The 5,896-nt window shown below is 42.6% G+C and overlaps 1 protein-coding gene across 1 annotated transcript in view; it reads left to right on the top strand.

Moving 5' to 3' along the window:
- Positions 1-983, top strand: part of Chst13 (carbohydrate sulfotransferase 13) — a 29,885-nt gene extending 28,902 nt beyond the window's left edge. Inside the window, exon 4 of the transcript XR_003843282.1 lies at positions 901-983. The gene's annotated coding sequence lies outside the window, so the exon portion shown is untranslated. The remainder of the gene's footprint in view (positions 1-900) is intronic.
- The last annotated feature ends 4,913 nt before the right edge of the window (positions 984-5,896 follow it).

The following is a 5,896-nucleotide window of genomic DNA, read 5'->3' as shown; positions in this document are numbered from 1 at the left end:
TCTCTCTCTCTCTCTCTCTCTCTCTCTCTCTCTCTCTCTCTCTCTCTCTCTCTCAGGTTTCAGCTGCAAGCAGCCTGCTCTCAGGCTCTGCAGCCCCTTGGATTTGATCTGTGAGTATGCAAATGACAGCCCTGCCAAAGCAGTGCTTGCTCTATGCTCTGTTCCTTCCTCTCTGCCACAACCCCACAGGAGAGAGCAGCCCACACCTAGTGACCTCGACCAGGGGCCACGCCCCATGCACAGGAGTCCTGGGGCAGGTGGCAGGAAAGCAACTGAGGCGACAGGCCAGCAGATAATGTGGGCAGTGCTGCCAAAGCTGGTAGTAAGCAGCTGGCCAGCTGGAGGCAAAAGTGATGGTGGGTGGCGGGCTGGCTGCTCAAGTAGGTGGAGGTGATGGGCCTTAGCTACAAAGCCTTTCACTTAACCCTCTATGTTAAATTTTCATCTCCTGCTTTCCTAGAAAAAACGAAGGGGTAACCTCATGGCGTGCACCCTCCATCCAGCTAAGCCCTTGAAAAACTGTACCCAAAGCTGTGCTCCCCTTACAGGAACACCTGAATCCTGCTTTTCAACCCAAAAGTTTCTTGCTTCTTCATTTAAATGCTTATTTTCTCTCTAGTATTCATGATATATGTCCAAAAAAATTCTCTCAGCTTGTTTAAAATTTCCTTTAAGGTTTGAAAGTGATCCAATCCTTAATTAACAACCGGTTTCCTTTTAGAGACAAACTGTTACTTCCTACCCCAGATTCACAATTAACATGATATTTTCTTCCTCAGCCATCCAAAATGGACCATGATGTGCTTCTAAGCAAACTATTGCAGGCATAACTTTTGCCGTCCTACCCTATGCAGACATACTCTGCTGGTGTTTTGCTCTTATGTTACAATTATTCTACAGGTCTATCTCCACATAGTGCCTGCTGCCACAGATCCACCTGAGACAGTGCTATCTCCTGAGTCCTACAGACAACAACAGCTGCCTTCCTCCAAAAACCTCATCTGATTGAAGACCCCCGAGACATGTTCTGAACCCCACAGAAGACAGACTTGGACCTTCCAGCTACAGATGAACTCTCTTGCCAAAGCCAAATGGCTGCTGAACTTTGGGAAAAGTTACATGATAGTGAGGAAAACATAATGTCTATCTAGATTAATTAACTGATGTTCAAAACTGATGGTATTATCCTCTAATTGTACTACCCATGGAAAAAACTGATTGTACAATCTCTTGCCTTCTCAACTCTTACTCTTAGCCCTCCTTACTACTGTGGCTTTGTTCTGCTACTTCTCTAGGCTGTATCTTTTCTTCTGATACTTCCATCCACTCTAAATTTTCACTACAAATGACGCAGTCACATTAGTGACCCCCCTTTCTTATAAAAACAGAAGGGGGATATGCGGGGCATTGGGCTATGTAAAGACAGTCTGGTCTCCAGTTGAGCTGAGGTCTGAACCCTGGGACCTGGTGGTGATAATTCACCTACATGGGATGGAAAGAGTTCTCTCATGTCTCCTGGAACCCTGACTCCTGTCGAAGTCACCGATCCCCACAGCCCCTACAGGAGAAGCATGGCTAATAGTCAAGTAGGCAATGTCCCAAGCTTCTGACCTTCAGGCNAAACTCCTCCCCAGTTACCTAGCCACAGCACACCATGTTTGGCTGTTTGGCCCCTCCTCACTCTCTTGCTCTTACTTCTCTTACTCCCCTTACACTCTTCTCTCCTTTCTCTCCCTCTTACTCTCTAGCCTTTCTTTTCTCTTTCGTTCTTTCCCCTTTGTCTACTCTTGGCCATGGCCGGTTTCTGTCTCTGTCTTTCCACCTTTTCTTTTTCTCCATGCCTTTCTACAATACAGCTCTAAAACCATAGACTGTCTCTGTTCATCTGGGCTTACTCTCCCCTGCATGGGAACTTCTCCCCCTCAGCCCTCTCACCCATAACACTGGGGCCCCCTGATTTCAGGGGCTGCCCCTTGTCCACCCTCTTTGAGTGGGGTCAGTGTCTTAGATGCCCACCTGGGGCCGAGTGGAAAGTGTCTGGCAGCCCTCCCATGTCCACCTGCCCAGAGCATAGGAGGAACTCTGGCTAGACATGGGCTATCCTCCCTCCCCCCTCTTTCCCCTGCCCTTTTAGTTCCCACACATGATCTGTCTATTGATGAGAGTGGGATATGGAAGTCTCCCACTATTATTGTGTGTTGCAATGTGTGCTTTGAGCTTTGCTATAGTTTCTTTAGTGAATGTGGATGCCCTTGCATTTGGAACATAGATATTCAGAATTGAGAGTTCATCTTGGAAGATATTACCTTTGATGAGTATGAAGTGCCCCTCCTTGACTTTTTCTTAAAATAGTTTTGGGTTGGAAGTCAATTTTATTCAATATTAGAATGGCTACTCCAGCTTGTTTCTTGGAACTATTTGCTTGGAAAATTGTTTTCTAGTCTTTTTTTTTTTTTTTTGTCCCTGAGGTTGGTTTACAGTATGCAGCAAAGTGTTAGGTCCTGTTTATGTAGTCAGTCTGTTAGCCTATGTCTTTTTATTCGCGAATTGAGTCCATTGACATTAAGTGGTATTAAGGAAAAGTAATTGTTGCTTCCTGTTATTTTTGTTGTTAGAGTTGGAATTCTGTTCTTGTGGCTACCTTCTTTTAGGTTTGTTGAAGGATTACTTTCTTATTTGTTCTAGGGTTTAGTTTCCCTCCATATATTGGAGTTTTCCCTTTATTATCCTTTGAAGGGCTGAATTTGTAGAAAGATATTGTGTGAATTTGGTTTTGTCATGGAATAACTTGGTTTCTCCATGTGTGGTAATTGAGGGTTTTGCTGGGTATAGTAGCCTGGGATGGCATTTGTGTTCTCTTAGGGTCTGTATAACATCTGTCCAGGATCTTCTGGCTTTCATAGTTTCTGGTGAGAAGTCTGCTGTAACTCTAATAGGTCTGGTTTTATATGTTACTTGTCCTTTTCTCCTTACTGCTTTTAATATTCTATCTTTATTTAGCGCATTTGTTGTTCTGATTATTATGTGTCGGGAGGAATTTCTTTTCTGGTCCAGTCTATTTGGAGTTCTGTAGGCTTTTTGTATGTTCATGGCCATCTCTTTCTTTAGGCATAGGAAGTTTTCTCCCATAATTTTGTTGAAGATATTTACTGGCCCTTTAAGTTGAAAATCTTCATTCTCATCTATACCTATTATCCTTAGGTTTGGTCTTCTCATTGTGTCCTGGATTTCCTGGATGTTTTGGGCTAGGATCTTTTTGCATTTTGCATTTTCTTTGTTGTTTCCATGTTTTCTATGGAATCTTCTGCACCTCAGATTCTGTCTTCCATCTCTTGTATTCTGTTGCTGATGCTTGCCTCTATGGTTCCTGATTTCTTTTCTAGGAATTCTTTCTCCAGAGTTGTCTCCCTTTGGGTTTTCTTTATTGTTTTTACTTCTCTTTTTAGGTCTTGGATGGTTTTGTTCAATTCCATCACCTGTTTGGTTGTGTTTTCCTGTCGTTCTTTATGGGATTTTGTGTTTCTTCTTTAAGGACTTCTACCTGTTTAGCAGTGTTTTCCTGTATTTCTTTAAGTGATTTATTAATTCCTGTCTTAAAATTCTTTACCAGCATCATGAGATATGATTTTAAATCCGATTCTTGCTTTTTGGGTGTGTTGGGATATCCAGGACTCTCTGTGGTGGGAGTACTGGGTTCTGATGATGCTGAGTGGTCTTGGTTTCTGTTAGTAAGATTCTTACATTTGCCTTTCACCATCTGGTAATCTCTGGTGTTAGTTGTACCAGCTGTCTCTGGCTGGAGCTTGTTTCTCCTATGATTCTGTTAGCCTCTGTCAGTACTCCCTGGAGTCTAACTCTTTCCTGAGTCCCAGGGGTCAGAGCACTCTCTGCAGGCAAGCTCTCCTCTGGTGGGACGGTGCATAGAGGTCTAGTGCTCAGCTCTGCCTCCTGGCTGAGGATGAAGGCTCTCCTGTGTGGACTGGTCTCTGAGAGACCCAGAATAGAAGAAGGAGATCTCACCCCATTCCCGGGGTCAGTGTCCTCCCTGGAGGCTAACTCTCCTCTGGCGGAGAAAGTGCACAGAGGTCTGGGTCTCAGCTCCACCTCCTGCCTGAGGATGAAGGCCTGAAGGAACCCTGTCCAAGAAGCTCTGTTGCTTCTGCAGCCCACTCACTCTCCTGCATAGACTGATCTCCGAGAGACCCGTGATACAAGATGGAGATCTCTCATGAGTCACAGGGACAGAGCCCTCCCTCAACTTTAAAATTTCTTGACTGATTTTCATTTGTATGACCTGTCCAAACAGGGGAAGACATTGAAGCTACTTATTATTGTTATTTTAGGATCTATCTACCTTTAATGTTCATTAGTGTTTGTTTTATGAAATCAGGAGACCTAATATTCACTGCATATATGTTTGCAATTGTTATGTCTTCCTGAAGAAGTATTCACCATGTTACTATGCAATGACCTTCTTTATCTCTTTTAACTTTGAAGTCTATTTTATCACATACCAGAATAGCTACACCAAATGTTTTTCATCTTTTCTTTGCTTCACAAATTGACTTCTTCCATTGTATTATCATTTTGTGGATGTTTGCCAGTTAACATTTATTTCTATGTGTATGGTCTGCATGTATGTCTTTGTGAGAATATGCCACATTAATACTGGTGGCCATAGAGGCCAGAATTGGTGGGTGGGTTCCCTGGAGCTGGAGCGATAGGCATTTTAGAATCATCTGATGTGGATACTGAGAACCAAGGAAGGATCCTCAGTAAAAGCAGCAAGTATTCTTAATGACTGAGCTCTGTCTCTATCCAAGTCTTTGTCTGTTAAATGTATTCCTTGGAGACAACAGGTACTTGTATCTCTGTGATGTTTTTGTTTTGTTTTGGTGTGTTTGTGTGTGTATAGGGGGTGTCACTTGTCTGTGCACATATATGTGAAGCCTAGAAGAAGACCTCAGGTATTATCTTTTGGAACATTATTAATTAACTTCCTTTGAGGTGGGATCATATTTATCTGGAGCTCACTGATTTGTGTAGATTGGCTATTTAGAAAGCCCAGGGGTGGATGGATGGATGGACAGAGTGATTGATTTCAGCAGAATCTTAGTTTGTAGCCCTGGCTGTAGCCCATGTGGTAGCCTTGTATTCATGAATGGGATTTCTGTCTTAGCCTCTTAAGTGCTGAGGTTATAACATGAGCCACCATGTCCTGTACTACACTGATTTTCCCATTGGAAAATCAACTCAGGATAATTTCTGGGGTCTATCTTGCAGGCAGTCCATGCTGGTCTTGGTATTTAGAGATTGAGATCTCGGTATTACTAGTCATTTTCCTATAGTACATCTCAGTTAGTGCAGCTAGGTAATATGTATTGCCCCATCCCAACTTTTTGGAAGAAAAGACATGTACTCTGAGTTGAGCTTTAATGTAATTATGCCTCCTTGTAAACCAAGGATTGAATTATACCAGGAAACTTTTTCACCCCAAATTGTACTGTGCTTATAATGAAACTCTAGAAGTTTGATCCTGCCTGGCTAACTAAGTCAGATTGAACCAAGCTTTCCTTCTTGCCTCTCCACACATCATTCTGCTGCTGGCCATGATGCTCAGAGGAATCCCCACATGTGTGTGATGGAGCAAGATCTACCATAGTTTTCTCAAAAGAGAAATTTGAGATTTTTCCTTTTCTCTGATGGTCAGTGACTGATGCAGATCGGATGGCCAAGTATTTCATGTGGCTCTAACATTATCATCTTGTTCAACTAAATATTTCATTTTCTTTATTGCTGCTTGAGTATCTTTTTTAAAATTTTTTTTACTTTCTTTTTTAAAACTTATTTTCTTTATTTACATTTCAAATGCTATCCCAAAAGTTCCCTATACCCC

This window comes from Mus pahari, chromosome 2 (genome assembly GCF_900095145.1).
Source record: "Mus pahari chromosome 2, PAHARI_EIJ_v1.1, whole genome shotgun sequence".
Lineage (NCBI taxonomy): Eukaryota > Metazoa > Chordata > Mammalia > Rodentia > Muridae > Mus > Mus pahari.
Note: the sequence above shows the minus strand (reverse complement) of the source record. Positions and strands in the feature narration are given on the sequence as shown.